A 19,692-nucleotide genomic window follows, 5' to 3' on the forward strand; every position below is an offset into this window, starting at 1 on the left:
ATGGAGGAAAATGACAGGAAGGCTGCACCAATGAAATCTCAAGACTATAGGTGCCTAAATAAGACCTACATGATGGCATCACCAGTTGACATGACTGAAATTCCAAAAGGTCTCACCCACAGATGAAGAACTACAGGTGGTCAGAGAGGAAGAATCAGTTTTCTTCTGGGAAGAGTTTACACATCGGTTGTGCCAGCTTCGGACACATGGTATAAATTACCAATGCTAATTTCAATAAGTAGGTTGCATAAATGTGTATGCACATACACATAGCAATACTACATATAGTCCATAATATGCATGTCTAACAATAATGAAAGGTAGTCAAGAATTTGAAAGGGAATGAGGCCACAGGAAGAGTTAGGGAAAGGGAGTGACTGAAAGACATAGAGTTCTCAGAAAAAGACCATGAGGGCTATTGAAAAAATATTTACACATACGGGGGATTTTGTAGTAAATTTTCTCTTGGCAATGTTCCTATGAAATAACATAACAAGTAGAATATTTTTAAAGAATCATCTTCAGTACCATTATCAATGAATTAAAAGTCCTAATATGGTAGAGAGATATAAACATTGGCTGTTTCTGTGCCCCAAGACGGTCCATCTCTTTATTTCTGCCACCTTTGGACACACTACTGAGTAGGTTGACCTCCGGGTGCTGAAGAGCTCTTTGTTTTTCCTTCTGATATGTTGGAATGTGAAAGAACAGTGGGCCTTTGCTCTGCTGCATTCCACTGGGACCCTTCCAACTCCAGCTCATTAGAAACACCCCCGAGTCTGAGGACTATGATGTCATATGTCAAAGCAATGAAGTAATTGTGGCAGGCCACGGCAAAGAAATATTTTATATTTTTCAGCTTTTGGAATTTTTCTCATACTGTCTCTAATGGAACTCCTGCCTCTTAAGTAAGAATTACTGTATGTAGATTTATGGGGTCAGGAGAAGTGGAGGCTGTTGGATGGGGTCAGCCTGGAAGAAGCTCATGGGACATTTGTATGGATGGTCACTTTGTTAACTTCCGATCCAGGTATGTGGTATATTAGTCATATTCTGGAGGAGAGAATGAGGCTACAAGGAACTCTTCAGGAGAATCTCTTGACATCATAATAGTCAAAGACAATAAAAATTGTCTTTCTTAAACCAAGTGGTCCTTTGTATAAATAGTTTTGGAAAGAAAATTACCCATCTGGAATCAATACTTCTGTAAGTTTATGACAAGTAGAGTTCTTTTATCAAGTAACATTTTTTATTGTATTTATATTGTAGGACAGCCACGTTGCCAATGATTTTTTTCTATTATACTGATACACTTTTCACAGATACATTAAAATTAATTTGTGAAATTATGTACAGGCTCCTAATTTTCGATCTAAGGTTTTATATGTCTTGAATCATACTCTAGGTGATGAGTTTGGCTAGTGAACATGTTTTCACAGACCTGTTTAGAACAGAGGAGATGGTCTCTCCTCTCCTCATTGCCAAAGGGATACGGAGGAGGTAGAGAAGAGCAAAGCTGTCATGTCTAGACAGGAGAATTTTACCAAAAACACTTCCTATTATTTCCCTTTCATTTATTCTCAGACAGATCTGTTTTTGTAAAAATAGCATACGAAATAAATAAACAAAGCAATTTGTGGTCTTTATTATATTCTCAGAAGGGTATGTGGCATGCAGTATTCAGAATTATCCCCAATATATACTATTATTTACTAACTAGTGCGCAAAATTCAGAAATTAAGTATGAAGAGTCAAGGAAAAATGGGATGAAAGTGTCTGTGTAGGCCATGGTTATTACCTTCTTGTTCACCTAGTTTATAACTTTCAGAATAAACTGACTATTTTTTCTGCATATGTGGAGTTAAATAACCATTATCCCCTTCATGGAAATAATGTATTTGTAAGATTTTGATGTAGTATTATGTATCAAACAGCTGCAGATCCTCAGTGAGTTATAAGAATGACTGAATATGCAATTTTTTATTTGTCTGAGAAACAAAAATGAGCTGCCGGATAAAACTGATTCAGATGTTGATACGGCTGTAGAAGACATTCAAGATCATATTCTAGAAAACAAAATTGGCTCAGATTCATTTGGTGTGCTTAGTACCCTGCCCTTCTCTTTCCTCTTTTCCTCCTTTTCTGTTTTAATATAGTGTCTTATCTTGTTCACGCTGGTTTGAAACCCACCCTGAAGTCAAGGCTAGCCACAAAACTATGGTAATCTTTGACTTCAGTCTTTTGAGTGCTGAAATTACAGGTGTGAACTACCCTACGTGACCATCAGTCTCCCTGGTTTTCTCTTTTGATAGGCCCACGCTGATCTTGTGATTCTCCTTGGTCGGCCCTTCAGAGTGTAGGATTTATAGATCTGCATCACCACACCAGCTAATATTTATTTCTTCAATGTATCCCAGCCAATGCTATCAATCGCTTACCTCATTAACCTCTAAATATCTACAAAAAAGAGCTCGTTACTTTTCACCTTAGTAATCTATGCCACAACCCAAATCTTCCAATGCTGCTGGGATTGTTCACGATTATTCATGTGTACAATTGCCTGTATAGCTTTCACTCGCGGGTCTCTACTGATACTTGGAAACTGATTGCAGCTCAGGTCTTACCTTTCTTCTCATTTGCTCCCCATGTTAGTGTCTTGTGTCAACTAGACTCATTTTTTTTAATTGCTCTATTTTGTTTGTTTTATTCCTTAATGCTTACTTGCTATATCCATTCAAATCATGTTTCTAGGTTTTTATTTCAAGCTTTGGAGGACTTTGGCTTCCTTTGAAATCCAGATCCATTTGATAACTTGGACACCAAATCTAAACAGGGAGCCAGACAAAATAACAACTAAACAAATATACTATGAAATAGAGTTTTCATCATGTTTTTTAATATATTTGATAAGATATAGATGGATATATTTTTAATGTTTTGGTTTTCATTTGATAGTTATGAATTCTTTTTAAATAATTCTTTTTCTGTTGTGGTACCAAAATGTACTTAGAGAAAAGGGTTTATTTTAGCTTACACATCCAGGCCATAATCCATCCCAGAGGGAAGCCAAGGCAAAAACTCAAGGCAGGAATCTAAAGCAAAAATCATGGGAATGTGCAAAAACAGAGCAGTTGATGGGATACAACAAGTTTTAGTATTGTTCTAGCAGTGGTAATGGGTACACAGGAGGACCAAAAAAAAAACCAGAATGGGAGATAAATCTTCAAAGAGAACTTGGGGTGGCATTCTTATAGTATTGATTGATTTAGTCTATTTTCTCCTTCATGGAGGAAAATTTAAGCTTACGGCTAAAGGTGATCAATGTATCCATTGGGTTTTATGGTTAAACAGTGCACAAAGAAATAAGTGGCTTATAACAACTTATTATTTGTCTCCTAATAGTAAGGGCTAGTGATGTGGGATGCTCTTGATTGGAGTGTTTTCTGGTCTTATCAATTGTGTTCAATTGCTAGTATACCTGTGGAAGTGCATCGTCATCTAGTAGAGGAAAGACTCAAAATCTCAACTCTGCTACAGACTTCATATAGTCAATCATCTCTCATCTATTATGATAATGCTGTTATTCTCTAAGGGACTGAAGCCTTTTTAGAAGTAGTATTGCGAGCAAGTCCCCTTGATGATGTAGAACGTTCACATACACTTCTACTACTTTTCCTCTTTAGCCAGAGCAAGAGTAAATAATCAAATACAGCAAACAAACTTTATTAAATGGAAGGGTTGCAAAGTCACTATTTACAAATGTGTAGATATAATGAAAGGTGAAAAACTTGTTTTCAATCATAACACATAGTTTGAGGGTTTAGAGTGATTCATTTATTACAAACTATGAAATAGTAAGCAGACTATTGACATAGTTGAAGTCATGTGAACTTTAAGACCAAAGAAGTTATAGGAATTAAGTGATATTTGAAGCATATTGACCAGCAAGAAAGCTAATATAAAAAGCTAGGGGATATACTATGAGATTCAATTAGTGTGTGCTGAGTATAAATTATACTTGAAGTGTTGTGAAAATGAGCTCCAAGACTTTACAAGTGGTGAACTTGTAAAAGGATAAATCACCCAGTGAAGAGTGAGGACTTTGCTTCTGAGCACCCAGTGGGATGATGATGCTATTAATTGGGATGAAGGAATAAAGAAGAAGACTTGGTTGAGATCAACTGTAGATAGAAGGGTTGACATGCTAATGATCTCTCATGCACATGTATTTACAAGGAAATTTGAAATTTGCATGCATGTGATACAGATGGAATATGTCCCTTATATCACAACATTTTACATGGTAAGAACTAAGTTGAGATTTGTCTAGACAATGGGCAGAAAATGTACAGTCTACCTTTTATGTTCAGGATCAGCACATTTCATTTCTTGGTTAGTCCAGTGTCATACATGAGATCATAATGGAAGTCAACTAGGGGTAGAGGTTAATAATAATTTTTTTTCCTCACGAAACACCTTTGTAACAGTTCTCAATCAAAGTTGTTTTCCACTGTTAGCTCATGAATAACAACAGTCATCTTCTGAGGTAAGCTCTGTCCCCTCCCTCATCACAGATAAACAGAGCTTTGGGGATTATCATTTCTTTAAGGGCTTTCCATGCTACGGAACCTGATTTGGTCTTAGTGGCTACTACTATCCAGAAGCCATGGATCCCAGGATCTAGTAACCTCTCTTTACAGCCAAGACTATCTGGGTCTTAGAATAACTATGATATACTCTCTTGCAGCTTATTGGTTTGCAAAGTGTAGGTTAAATAAACTTCCCAGAAGCAATAATTAATAGTCAAGCTGGGCTAATAATTCGGTTCTTGATTCAGATTCTCTCTATTGTTTCAAATGGTGGTTCTACCTAAGCTAGACTATGGAGATGATGCTCTAAGCTAAGAACAATGTTATACTTTTTCTTTTATAGTTTTGAGGCTGATCCAATATCTTAGGACAAATACTACAGAGCTCTTGGTTCTTTAAATGTACAGTTTTCAGATATTAAAGGATATTAGACTACAAAATATTAAGTAAGTTACTAGTTTTATTCTTTATTATATAGACTCACAGATGTATTTAAATAGCATAGCTTTGTAAATGTCTTTTTTAACTATATAATATGCTTTCCACTGAAAATGGCCTCTAGATTTTTCTTTTATGATTTTATGAAACAAGTTTTCTCTGTGGCTGCTCTGGATTTTGCTATGTAGACCAGGTGGGCGTGAACATAGGGACCAGCCTGACTCTGCCTCTCAAGTGCTGTGATTGAAGGTGTGTACCATCATAGCTTGCTTTTTAATTATCATTAAAACATTTTGGTTCAAAAGAATGACTTACATTAAATACTAACAATCCAGAGATTTTTGACAGCTCCAAATCCATATCTAATCAGTTCCTTCTATCTTCAAAGTCAAATTTCATTAATACATATCATATGCATTAATCTCTTCTGGATTCAGCAAAGGGACAGCCATGCCTATTCTCTTGTGCTATTACAAACACAAAGAGAGGGTTTACGTGGCTTATAGATCCAATCATGCAGTGAAAATGGTAATGTTATCATAGAGATGTCGGTGGTAAAGGTGGTAAGAAGGTGTGGTCAAGGTTTTAAAATGAAGGTGGTGTGGTTTTGATAGAGACGGTGCAGCAGAGTTAGTAGTAGTAATGGTAATGAATTAGCTTAATAATGGAATGGTGGTAGAAGTCAAGGTGGGCATTATGATGGATGAGGTAGCAGAGGATTCATTATTATTAGTAGTAGAACTGGAATATCGCTGAAGTTGCTTGAGTCTGATGTAGTTAATGGTGGTAGCAGAGATGAAGACTGATGATGATGGTGTTAGAAGCAGTGAAGTTGCTTTGGGAAAATGGTAGTGATGACAAGAGCAGAGTTGAAGGAATTCAAGATGGTTATACTGAGCTGTACTGATGTAGATGGAGAGAACCTGGTGTCAGCAGAGATGGAGACTGTGCTAGGGTAGAGCAGGAGATGACGGCAGCAGGGGTTAGAATAAAGATAGGAGGAGAGGTGGTGGAGCTTGTGCTAGTGTTAGTAAAGGTAAAACGAAGGCAGTGGAGTAAATGTGGAAGCATTTTGGTGGTAAAGCAAAGGTAGGGAGACCATAACAGAGCGAATGACATGAGGTCGTGATGGTTTGATGGTAGATAGACATGTTAGGAGTTGACAGAGATGACACAACAGTTTATAGAGAGCAGATCTGGAACACATAGTAAATTTTTTATATTAAGACACCATGAAAATGAATAATAGGAAAAAAAAAGAAAAAGGAATGGTAGAAGACCATGTATCATGATACATGCCTGCAGTTCAAGAATCCTTAAAGATGGTGAGTCTGAGGTTACTCCAAGCTATATAGTACAGAGTTATTAAGAAAAAAACAGAAGGAAAAAGGAAGAGAAGGAGAGTGGGAGAAAGGTTGATGATATTCATTATGAAACAGCTTTTTCCCCCATCTTTATTAAATTGGGTATTTCTTATTTACATTTCAAATGTTATTCCCTTTCCCAAGGGGAGGGGGAAGGGTTATGGGTATTCCCCTACCCAGCCTCCCCCCATTACTGCCCTTCCCCCAAGAATCCCATTCACTGGGGTTCCAGCCTTCGCAGGACCAAGGGCTTCCCCTTCCACTGGTGCCCTTACTAGGCTATTCATTGTTACTTATGCAGTTGGAGCCCAGGGTCAGTCCATGGATAGTCTTTGGGTAGTGGCTTAGTCCCTGGAAGCTCTGGTTGGTTGGCATTGTTGTTCATATGGGGTCTCAGCCTCCTTCAGCTCTTTCAATCCTTTCTCTGATTCCTTCAATGGGGGTCCCATTCTCAGTTCAGTGGTTTAATGATGGCATTCGTTTATGTATTTGCCGTATTGTGGATGTGTCTTTCAGGAGAGATCTACATCCGGTTCCTGTCAGCCTGCATTTCTTTGCTTCATCCATCTTATCTAGTTTGGTGGCTGTATATGTATGGGCCACATGTGAGGCAGGCTCTGAACGGGCGTTCCTTTAGCCTCTATTCTAAAATTTGCCTCCCTATTCCCTCCCAAGGGTATTCTTGTTCCCCTTTTAAAGAAGGAGTGAAGCATTCGCATTTTGGTCATCCTTCTTGAGTTTCATGTGTTCTGTGCATCTAGGGTAATTCGAGCATTTGGGCTAATATCCACTTATCAATGAGTGCATACCATGTGTATTTTTTTGTGATTGGGTTACCTCAGTCAGGAAGATATTTTCCAATTCCATTCATTTGCCTATGAATTTCATAAAGTCATTGTTTTTGATAGCTGAGTAATATTCCATTGTGTAGATGTACCATATTTTCTGTACCCATTCCCCTGTTGAAGTGTTTCTGGGTTCTTTCCAGCTTCTGGCTATTATAAATAAGGCTGCTATGAACATAGTGGAGCATGTGTCTTTGTTATATGTTGGGGCATCTTTTGGGTATATGCCCAAAAGTGGTATAGCTGGGTCTTCCGATAGTGCAATGTCCAATTTTCTGAGGAACCTCCAGACTGATTTCCAGAATGGTTGTACCAGTCTGCAATCCCACCAACAATGGAGGAATGTTCCTCTTTCTCCACATTCTTACCAGCATCTGCTGTCGCCAGAGTTTTTGATCTTAGCCATTCTCACTGGTGTGAGGTGGAATCTCAGGGTTGTTTTGATTTACATTTCCCTGATAAGTAAGGATGTTGAACATTTCTTTAGGTGCTTCTCAGCCATTAGACATTCCTCAGCTGTGAATTCTTTGTCTAGCTCTGAACCCCATTTTTAATAGGGTTATTTGTCTCCCTGCAGTCTAACTTCGTGAGTTCTTTGTATATTTTGGATATAAGCCCTCTATCAGTTGTAGGGTTGGTAAATATCTTTTCCCAATCTGTTGGTTGCTGTTTTGTCCTAACAACAGTCTCCTTTGCCTTACAGAAGCTTTGCAGTTTTATGAGATCCCATTTGTCGATTCTTGATCTTAGAGTACAAGTCACTGGTGTTTTGTTCAGGAAATTTTCTCCAGTGCCCATGTGTTTGAGATTCTTCCCCACTTTTTCTTCTATTAGTTTGAGTGTGTCTGGTTTGATGTGGAGGTTCTTGATCCACTTGGACTTAAGCTTTGTACAGGATGATAAGAATGGATCGATCTGCATTCTTCTACATGCTGACCTCCAGTTGAACCAGCACCATTTGCTGAAAATTCTATCTTTTATCCATCGGATGGTTTTGGCTCCTTTGTCAAAAATCAAGTGCCCATAGGTGTGTGGGTTCATTTCTGGGTCTTCAGTTCTATTCCATTGGTCTATCTGCCTGTCTCTGTGCCAATACGATACAGTTTTTATCACTATTGCTCTGTAATACTGCTTGAGTTCAGGGATAGTGATTCCCCCTGAAGTCCTTTTATTGTTGAGGATAGTTTTAGCTATACTGGGTTTTTTGTTATTCCACATGGATTTACAAATTATTCTGTCTAACTCTACGAAGAATTGGATTGGAATATATGAAACAGTTTTAATGTATTCCAGAATATTTCAAATATTAGTGAGTGATAAAATAGTATCGTTTCTCATTTACCTATAGATTCTGATAATTATCTCAGTCATGTCTACATTTCTATTTCCTTTAATTTCTTGGCTTATTACCATGACTTTTGCTTTGTTTCTTCCTTTAATATACTGTTGATTGGATAATTGTGTGTGTGTGTGTGTGTGTGTGTGTGTGTGTGTGTGTGTGTGTGTACATCTGCTTGTAATCCATGAGAAAATCAAATCCCACTTGTGAACACTTATCTCACTCTCTGCTCTCTGGATCCTGGATGCTTGATTCCCACGGTAAGATGATTGACTAATTGTGTAGACATGGTCTTTCCCTGGACCTTCCATCAGCATTCTGATGTGTCAGTTTCATTCTGAAGATATGGACCATCGGACATATCTGAGACAATTCTTCCCATGTATAAGCATGTGGAAAACACAGATTCTGGGTCTGAGGCCTGGCTCTCGACCTTCGTATTCAGTTGCTTTATTATGTACTTGACAGTTTTGATTCCTTGGCTTCCCAAGGCTCTGATTTGTTGGGCAGTAACACATTCTGCCCAATTAAGACCCATCTTTTATTTCTTCCACCACTTTCCAAACATCACTTTATGCACCAGGCCACTTTGCCAAGGGCTATGCCACTGGTATGGGATGTGACTTCTCCTTTATGGCAGTCCACAAGGCCATGGCCCCACAGCCCATCAGTGCAAGCTAACTGTAATCCTAGGGCCCTGTCAGGCTTCCCAGGCTTTCTTATAAGTCTCATGTTCGTGCTTGCCTTTCACATTGGCACATCTGAGAATTTCCACTCTTGTTGATCCATCTTGCATAGCCACAAAGATGACTGAGACCTCTGGGGTCTCTAAAGTGTGTGGGTGACTCTGGAAAACATTTCTGGTACCAAACAGTGGAAAATGTCCCCTGCCAGGATAGGATCTTTTGGGAAGTGCCTACTTTGATCCAATTAAAAGTGTTTTATTGCTCAGGGTCAGCTACTTGCTAAACTTTGCCTCCATCACCTCAGCTTTCTTAAGTTGATATTTACTATGCTCACTAATCTTTTGCTCTATCACTACCCTGGCCAGTAGAATCACAAGTTCAAAAGATGGACACAAATTACGTTGTATTTATTATACTCCTAAGATGTTTTCAATAAAGCAGACAGCATCTACATTGCCAAGAGGGTGTCATGACTTTTCCGAGGTTTTGGCTAGTTAGCAGCCAGCCAAGGCAAACATGCTGTCCTCAAGCCGCCTTGTGGGCGTCCTCTACCTCAGAGCCTCCTACACAATTATGTTTGGCTTGTAGAGGAGACAGACCAAAAAGCTTTAGACCGAGCAGAGTAGTTGTATACATACGTGGTACCTAAGAAGATTTTTCTCCCATGCTTTGAACATTCCCATTGATCCCTTGAGAATAATCACAGCATTTCAAAGTCATCAAGTGGTTGTCATTGCCAGGGCTGCACTGGATGTTTTGTCCACACTGCTTTGTTTTGCATTCAAATTATCGATGAGTTAGGTGTTGCCCATCCTCCTGTTTTATAGGTTAGTTACTAAGGCACAGAGAAGATGACAGACTTTCTCTGTGCCACACAGCTAATAAGCAATGGACTTTGGATATGAGCATACTTGACGATCAAACCAGACCTTGCCCGGCATAATGACAAGACAGGAGTCAACAGATTATAGGTGAAGCATTGGTTATGGGAATGCATGGTGATCATTTAAACATTTTAGTTAAAGACCCTGCTTTTGATAACTGCCCCTGCCCAATTCTGTCTTCACGCTTGTGAACAACTTTCTAGGCAGAGTCTGTAACATTGTCACAGCTCTGTTCCCACAGGCAGTCCAGATGACTTTCCTCTCTGCTTCCTTACTATACCCCTTTGGCCATGCTCAGCCTCCCTGTACGTATTTATAGTCTGCTTCCATGAGGTACTCTGCCTGGCTCTCTCACACGCTAGTATGCTGTGTCTACTTGGGAGACCCTCAGACAAGTCAGGGTTTTCAATTCCTTCAAAGATGACAATTGGCCACATCCATAGTAAAATTATTGTCAAAACTCTCAGCTCAGTATGCTGCAATAAATTCACTCATTTTCCACATTAGTGGGTATCTGTACATAAGCCAGGTAATGGCAGAAAGTCACACGTTGTAACTATATCGAAATGGAAGGGATGATTGGTGAGGAGCACAAGGCATTTCTGAGATCAAGCCTTTGGATGGATGGAATTGGTATAGAAAATTTCCTCTACTATCTGAGGAATGTATCTAATTTTGATTAACATTTCTGGCACCACCTGTGACAAACTAAGCAACTGTATTGAGACCAAGATCCTTTAGATCTTGCAATAGGATCCCAGGGAAGCATCTCAGAGAACACTGATGCCTTTTAGAGACACCAGCAGGCTTCTCTGCAGTGCCCAAACCACCCATGGTATTGATAACACAGAGAGAGCAGCATTGTCTCTGGAATGGATCACCTTACAGAGGAGCACTGCCGTACCCAAGACACTCTCAGAAGAGCTGCACCCTCTGAGCCTCAGAGAGGCGCTTTGAAGTCAAGTGACCTCAATAAGATTGTGAGAACAGGAAAAAGTGGAGCTATTCCTTAGATAAGAAAACATCAAACGTCTGTGAAAATCAAGATAAAGAAGAGTCAACTGAGACCTGGGTTTCATATTCATTGAAAAATAGTGTCTTGGGTCGGGGATACAAAGGGGTGCTATTTGAGACAGATGCTAGTTATCCTGTTTATTTCTAAAGTAGGTTAACAGGAAGAGAAGAGGGAAGGAAAGGAAAGGGAAAGAGGAAAAGATGGGAAAAGAAGGAAAAAGGAGGAAAGAATGATAGAAGGAAGCTATGGACCATGGGAATAAAGGGTCAAAGGAAAAGTGAAGGGGGTCGGAGAAAGGAGGTGGGGAGGGAAGAAAGAGAAAGAATGAGAAAAAGGAAGAATCAAATGAGAAAAGGAAGGTTGTAGAGAGTGAGCAGGGAACCAGAGGCCTTATACTGTAGTGGGTTCGAAGCTGCTGAACCGAACAAGTGGTTGCAGCTGCAATAGTAAGGGGGCAAAGACAATAATTTGCTATAACTAGCTGTATCCAGATAGTTTAAATGCTCATGTTAGTGGCTGCCTTTCCATTTCTTCCCAGAAGGGTAGGGAGACTCCTTGCTATGAGCAAGGTCTTGGGACCTTTCTGGTCATCTCTCATATTAGAGCAATATGTTAGGTGTCACAGAATCATTAGAATCATTTAGTTTTGCTTTCCACACCCTGTGATGCTAGGACTTCGAATGAAAAGTATAGATTTAAGTTGAAGATTATTTAAATCTTAAGTTGAAGATTTAAATAATCCCTTAGCATTTTCTAGTCTCTGTCACAGAGCTAAGGAAAACAATCTTGAATCCTGTGTGTTTTTCTCCCCTTGTGTTCAAATAACAGGTCTGAGCGACTCCTTTGTTTGTGGCTGCTTGTTTGTTGAGTATTATAAGAGAATACTAGGTTTCCAGCTCTTTGGATGTCTAATCCCAGGTACTCCCTTTCTGAGGACCTTGAGGATGCTTGGTAAATATTTGTTGGTTGCCATGAATTAAAACATATGATGCTTATTCTCCTAGGGTTCTAGACACATTTTATGATGTTTTATAGCCAATAAATCCAAATGTACTTTAAAACTTGCTATTATTCAAGTGAAAAAAAACATTATTTCAGCTCTAAATAAAATGTCTAAAAGAAAATCCACTTGAGATTTTGAAAGTGGAAGCAAAGATATGATGAAGGGATTACTATGAAATGTGGAGATGAGACTCAAATGCCAGTGGCTCTGTTGTAAGAAATTCAAGTAAGAGACTAGAGTGTCTTTATTTCAAAGAAAATAAAGCATGCCAGTCTCACACGTGTAAAACCTCAGGGTTTTACAAAACTTCATCCTTTATCCAGAGTTTTGCTTCTAAAAGTGTCAGAATAAAATTTATATTTATTACAAATCAAATGTATTTTCAAGGACTATTCTGACAGGCAGTATTGAGGGGGAGAAATGACGAGACATGGCAAACTAAAGCGAATAGGACCTAATGAAGGTCTTACGGATTATTGTTTCCTTCTCTACACAGATTAGTGTCAATGGCACTTGTTCTTTACACATGGGAGACTGAGCAAATGTGTCTTAAGAGTGAGATTGGAGTCACCCCACAGAGGCTCATAAGACCTACACTTGTGAAGGATAGGCAAAACCAAGTGCTTGTCCCTGTTTCTTTGTCCCTAGAAGCTTCATTCTCATGGGTAATCCATAGTTACTAATTTCTAGTGGCTTGTAAATAATTTTCCAGTTTAAGGAGAGAGTCAACTTTTAAAATTCATGTCAATCCTGAAATTCTCAAGAATTTTGAATGGGTAGGTCAAAATATTGTCAACTAGTAAAGTGAGCTTAAATAAATAGTGTATATGGTCCCTCCGTAAGCTATTATGGGGCAATCTATCTCAAGTTCAGTTTCTCAAGTTTATTAGCTGTCTGGAGAGGTGTTGCTTTGATATAGCTTATTTAATTTTCCTTAAGTAAAAATAAACATTTACTCTTTCAATTATGTGATTACTCAACCTGTCTTCCCCTGGCAGTTCCATGTTTAACTATTATGGTTCGGTTTTGCCACTGATCATAAAAGTGTCCCAGAGAACCTGATTTTTTTCAGTCAGGCTGACTTGGATGTGTAAGAGAGGCTGCATTTCACATCTGAAAACAACAGCACAGTAGATGCCCAGACCACAGGTCTCAATATGAGACAAAGGGATTAAAGACACGGGAGCCATTCTTAGGCCACATTGTTGGCAAGGCAGAAAAGAGGTGACAATATAATAAAAAAAAGAATGTGTGTGTGTGTGTGTGTGTGTGTATGAACTAAAATCAAAATGTGCAAGAAAATAAAGAATCAAAGAGAGTCAATGAGGTATAGACTGTCTTGAGTTCTGGGCCATAGAAAGTTGTGTTCATGTGGAAGAACTACTCTGACCCAAAAGTAATTTTTAGATGTCACAGAACGGTAGATTAATAATTGAATGATTTCGAATTGAATGGCATTTTTGTGTGACTTATAATCAGTTTTGTTTTTTAAAATTAAAATGTAATTTTATCATTTTTTTCCTCTTCCTTTCTCCTTACCCCCCCACCTTTCCCTAACTCCTTTGTTGCCTCTCATATCCATGGCTAGTTTTTCTTGAATTGTAATTGTTATATGTAAATATAAACAGCTTTTCTAGTGTTACTTGCATGGGTATTAGCATCAAATAATCAAGTGGGAGGGTCTTAGTCATAAAAAAATAAAATCTGTCATATGCTGACAGGTATGATTAAAAATGAAAGCCCTAAATCAGATGAGGGACTGAGGTAAATAGTATAGTTGAGAAACATTGTTTTAATCCCTTTGAACTGAGACCTGATGTTGTGAAAGAGAAAGCCCGTGAAAATATGGAGCACAAGGGAAGAGGAAGACCCAAAGAGCCAAGGCAGCTTGCCAGGAAAAGCAGATGGATGGACTGGAGAGAGCAAGAAGCCGGCAGAGATTGTGGTTAGTTAGGTCATTAGTGAGGTGTCCAGTTTATGTAGAGCTTGTGGAATTTTATGTCAAGTATCCTAGGAAGCCACTGGAGTAACTGAGTCACCAGAGCTGCCACCATTCATGCAGCAAGGCTATAGGAGAAGAACTCCCAAGCTCAAAGCTCTCCTGGCTAAGCTTCAAGTGCTCATATCATTTCCAGCCGAGTTACAGGGGCGCAGTGATTATTACATAAGCTTGGAGGTTAGAAGAACTTTGGACTTGAAATCTATACTTTTGGGGCACCACTGTAAAAAATATTAACTAGAGCCCAGAGACTAGATGCAATCAATTAAGCAATCAGGCAATTAGACAGAGGAGGGGACAATCAATGCTTCATAATAGCCATGTATTAATAGATATAGCTCCATTTCATGGGATAAGTACAGGGTTACTGTCTTCCTCAGTGTATAAATTGTGGCTCCCTTGTCCCCTTATTACTTTCTTGTAAGGGATAAGGAGGAGTATAAAGGTGATTTTGCCAAGATGTCGATTGGCATTATTGTTACAGAATTGGAAGGTAGGGTCACTGGGATTTGAAAAGCATGCATCTATAGTGGTAGTGTCTATTCTACTAATGTTCTTCTATATAACCAATGAAGAAAAACCCGTTTGGACTGATGAACTGTACTTATTTCTGCTGTGTTTTTCTCACATGTAGAACCTTGGCCTGAAGACACTGATTCAGTCTTCAGAAAGTTGTTCTGGGCTAGCCTAGTAATGTTCATTTTCCTTCATTCGACCCCGGTCAGCGGAGATGATTATATTTTTCATCCTTCCACTGGTTGGGACTTTGTGCTTTTTTTGCAAAAAAAAAGATCTTTTTTTTCTATTTAAGGAATGAGTCTAATGAGCACAACTAGCAAATATCATCCTTTGTGATGTAATCCAGTCAGAAAAGAACACACATGGTACGCACTCACTGATAAGTGAATATTAGCCCTAAAGTTCAGAATACCCAAGTTTCCATTCACAGACCATATGAAGCTCAAGAAGAGAAGATCAAAATGTGAATGCTTTAGTTCTTCCTAAATGGGGAACAAAATTCTCACAGGAGGAAATTCAGAGACAAAGAGTAGAGCAGAGACTGAAGGAAAGGCCATCCAGAGACTGCCCCTAACCTGGGGGGTCCATCCTATATACAGCCACTAAACTCAGTCACTATTTCTGATGCCAAGAAGTACTTGCTGACAGGATCCTAATATAGATGTCTGCCAGAGCCTTACTAATACAGATGAGGATGCTTGCAGCTAACTATTGGACTGAGCACAGGGACCCCAATGGAGGAGTTAGAGAAAGGACTGAAGGAGGTAAAGGGATTTACAACCTCATTGGAAGAGCAACAATATCAACCAACCAGACACCCTCCCAGAGCTTCCAAGGACTAAATCACCAACCAAAGAGTACACGTGGAGTGTACCCATGGCTCCAACCACATATGTAAGAGGATGGCATTATTTGGCATCAGTAGAAAGAGAAGCCCTTGGTCCTCTGAAGGCTTGTTTCTCCAGTATAGGGGAATGCCAGAGAGGTGAGGTGGGAGTGGGTGGGTGGGAGAGGGAGCATCTTCACAGAAGTAGGGGGAGGATGGATGGCAGAGGGGTGGAAGGGGATAACAAAAAAAGGTCAAAAATAGAAGGAGTTTAGAAACACATGGGCTAGAAATCTAAGTCCTTCAATTGACTCTCCATATAGAAAGATGTTTTGCATGATTAAATGTTTGCCATGCTTCCTCCATTTTACCTATCATTTCACTATGCTGTATTCTTTGAGGAGAGTTGTGGGCACAGGAGAGAGTCATAGGTGGGAACAGAAGTCTTTTTAAACTGCTGCTAGTGGGCAATACACGTAGCTCAGTGGTAGAGTTTTTGCAGAGCATACATAAGGCCATTTTTACATCTTCATTCTTGAATAATAAAAAATGAAAAGGGAAAAAAGAAAAGGAGCCCTGCTAACAAATGTGTGGATTCCCAAATATGATGAGACAACTAATACAATGTGTGTTTTGTGAATGCCTTTGACTCTTCCTACCTGACTAGACTAGTTCCCCCAGGGCAGGGACTGGGCTCTGTTCACAGAGAAGTTCCCAGTGACTAATATGACCCCTGGAACATGGGAAACACTCAGCAAGGCTTGTTGAATGAGAATCAGAAATCATGCCTGTGGCATTCTGAAGGGAATGGGGTGATATCATGTTTTCCCAATAAACTATCCCTTCCTCCCTTTTACATTCCGTGAGATTTCACCTCTTCACCAATGAGCTTATTGCTTTTACCTCTTCTGAGATGACATCATTTGTGGCATTGGTCTGAATTGGGAATGTCCCATCACTGAACTCTCCATCACTTCTTATTTTTTTTTAAATATTCTGCTGCAGACTGGTCCATTGTGGAATTATGGTCTTTACTTGAGTACATAAACCACTGTGAGCCCACCTCTTTGTAACTCCAGCACCAAGAATTACCTGTGGATTCTCATATATCTGGCTTTGCTAGCATTAGATGTCCATCTTCTTTGAGATCACTCAGTCTTTCCCCTTTGGAATGGCCTCTATTTAGGGAACTAATGTCTTCCTTGGCACATCCATCACATTTTGAACCTGTATCACCTACTGTACTAATGCTTGCTTATACTCTTTGTATATATTATGTGGACATTTTCAAAGGTTAACCTTTACAAGAGGTACTTGGATCATTTAATATTGTAGGTGGGTCCTATCTGCCTCACCCCACCCCCAATATCTGATTCGGAGGGTACGGGGGTAAATCCACAAAGTTTATATTTGTGACTTGTTCTCAGGTGATGTTGATACTAATCCTGGGGCCATACTTCAGAAACCACTGGACAAGTAGTGTTTAATACTGACAATACGATAGAGTAACCTGGAGGAAACTTTAATAGAGATGCTGGTTCCCTTCTAGGGCACTTTAATTAGAATTACTAACAGGAAGACAAAATATTATTAGACATCAAAGAGGTCATCCTTTTCCTCCCCTGGAATTAGCGCAGTTCTAAAATATAATCATGCATACTATACTGGCTGTGTTAGAGGTGATCAAGTCCCCAAGATAATCTATTTTTATGTTAGTTGCTTGAATTACTTTCTAAGAATGATTCCTGAAATGTGGCTCTGAAGTAGCATAGTTAGCAACCCCTGGCCACACATCAGATAGACACACAGAGTCATAGGTCTGGGCTTTGCAGTCCACCCTTATGTGTTTCACGAGATCTTCAGGTGATTTTGATGCACAGTTGGATTTAAGAACCAACACTCCATTAGGTGATACTATGTCTGAAATGTCCCACTCAGATTCTCATGCTTGAACACTGGTCCCTGTAAATGGTGTTTCTCTTTGACAAAGATGTGTGACCTCTGGGATGTGAGGCTTAGCTAGAAGAGGTATGTCACTTGGGGTGGGTCTTTTGAACTTGTATCTCTTCTCTGGTTTCAGTTGTATTCTGTTTAGTTACCCTCTAAGATGTTAGGCATTTATACCATGTGCTGCCTAGAACTCTGATATGCTTTCACCATGGTAAACTGAGCCTAAGATCCAAAATAAAACCTTCATTCCTTGACCTGCTTTTGACAGTATCTTATCAGAGTGATGGGAAAAAGCAAGTATGTCCAATGATAATTACGTAAGTCAGTCTCAGAGCTATGATGTAGATTTAACTGGGGAGCTTTGAAAATTATATAAGCCCACACCTCAGATATTTTGATTTAAATGTCCTGGGTGGGTCCTGGTAGTTTCCAAAGCACTATAGTTAGTTTCATAGCACATTTAGTGTTGCAAAATGACAGAGACAAATGTTTTGGGACCAATTAACCCAAACACTTATAATGGCCTAGGCTCCATTTCTACATGGATGAATAGATCTTCTGCCTGAGCAGCAACGTTACAAATGGACATGCCAATTGCAGTTACCATCACCGAGTCATGTAAGTTCTTAGAAAGAAATGTGACATACACAGTAGTCAGCACGGCTAGTAACTGCTACTATGGGAACATGTCAGGGAGTTTGATGAGTTATAGCCCTTGTTCTCAACCTGTGAGTCTAAATCTCTTTGGAGGACGATATTTACATTGCAATTCATAACATGAGTATAATTACAGTTATGAAATAGCAACAAAATACTCTTATGGTCAGGGGTCACTCCATTGTGAGGGGTTGTATTAAGGGTTACAGCATTGGGAAGGTTTAACATCACTTAGTTATAGAATAGAAACAGAGAGTTGTCTGATGTCTGATAGTAAAGAAGATCTGACTTAATAAAAAGGGGCTCCATAATTCTCTTTTTGGATCAATGCTCCATGAATCTCAGAGATGATATTACTCGATTTGATTATAGCAGATTTGATTGTGCCAATCCACAACTAGACCTCAATAGACCTCTTATACTTGGAATCCTATTTACCTTATGGGAAAAGCTTCATCCTGGAGAATGGAAGACCCCACATAGTATAGCATCCAAGATCAACAACTCTTTTCTAATCCAACAGCTAAAATAGGCTTGAAATGAGAAGAACCAATTGGACTTAGCTCATATTGCTGACCAACAGAACAACAAGCCAAATAGGAAGCCATTGTTTCAATTCCCTAGACTTTAGGTAGCTTGTAAGGTATTCAAGTTTAATTTTTACTGATTAATCTAGGTGCCCTTGACCTGCATGGGAGAGAATTAACTTAATACTTCTGGTGGCTAACAATTGGGTTCAGGAAGAAGACAGTGTACCTGAAACTAGACAGCATTTAGTGATGTTGATACCTTACAAAATTCAAAACCAAAAAAAAAAAAAGAAAGAAAAAATCAAAACCAAAGGCTTTACAATATATGTTATCAAGTAAGACATTTTATTTACTTTTTTCAGGAACTAATAGAAACTGCATTTTTTATAATTAATCATTTTATTTATTTACAGTTCAAATTTGCCCCTTCTAAGTTTCCCTCCATAACCCCCATCCCACCCCTCTCAGCTGCCTCTAGAAGTGTGCTCCCCTGCCTACCTACCCACTCCTGCCTCACCGCCCTAGCATCACCCTACACTGGGGCATCAAGCCTCCATAGGTTATAAAACTCAATACTGTCTGCAAGAAAAAGGAAACCATATGATTCATGGGAAACAGGGCCCAAGTTTCTTTTAGCAAACATTTTTGCTGGGTAGTACAAAAACATTAGTAGACTGCTTATTTTATGAGAATGGTTCCTGAGATGTGGTCCCTGAAGTAGCATCTTTGACATTTCCTAGCCCCACGTCAGACAGACTCACAGAATCATGGGCATTGCTTTAGTTCCACTGCAGAGCTAATTAGAAGGAGCTGTAATACATTTAGTGACATCATGATGTGTATTGGAAATGAATATCTACACAGATTCACCAGTGTCAGCCCTTCAATCTTCACTCTGCCTGAAGAACTTGTCCTCCCTGTGTACAATGACAACTTTTTCTCTATTGATTTGCATTTTTTCTAATGGCAGGGATCTAAGTCTCCCCTTTTCTTTTTTCCCCAAGGGATCATTAAAAGTTCTAAATTAAGAAATACTAAAATATTAGCA

General features: G+C 39.2%; 1 long non-coding RNA gene across 2 annotated transcripts in view; it reads left to right on the forward strand.

The window, feature by feature from the left end:
- The first annotated feature begins 825 nt into the window (after nt 1–825).
- LOC147995712 (uncharacterized) overlaps nt 826–19,692 on the forward strand; it is a 54,697-nt gene continuing 35,830 nt past the window's right edge. The window contains exon 1 of one of the 2 annotated variants that reach the window (XR_015683833.1): nt 826–1,030. This is a non-coding gene — a long non-coding RNA (uncharacterized LOC147995712). The remainder of the gene's footprint in view (nt 1,031–19,692) is intronic. The other variant, XR_015683832.1, reaches the window with a different exon arrangement.

The sequence above is a fragment of the Rattus norvegicus genome, chromosome 3 (assembly GCF_021556685.1).
Source record: "Rattus norvegicus strain SHRSP/BbbUtx chromosome 3, alternate assembly SHRSP_T2T, whole genome shotgun sequence".
In the NCBI taxonomy this organism is placed as follows: domain Eukaryota; kingdom Metazoa; phylum Chordata; class Mammalia; order Rodentia; family Muridae; genus Rattus; species Rattus norvegicus.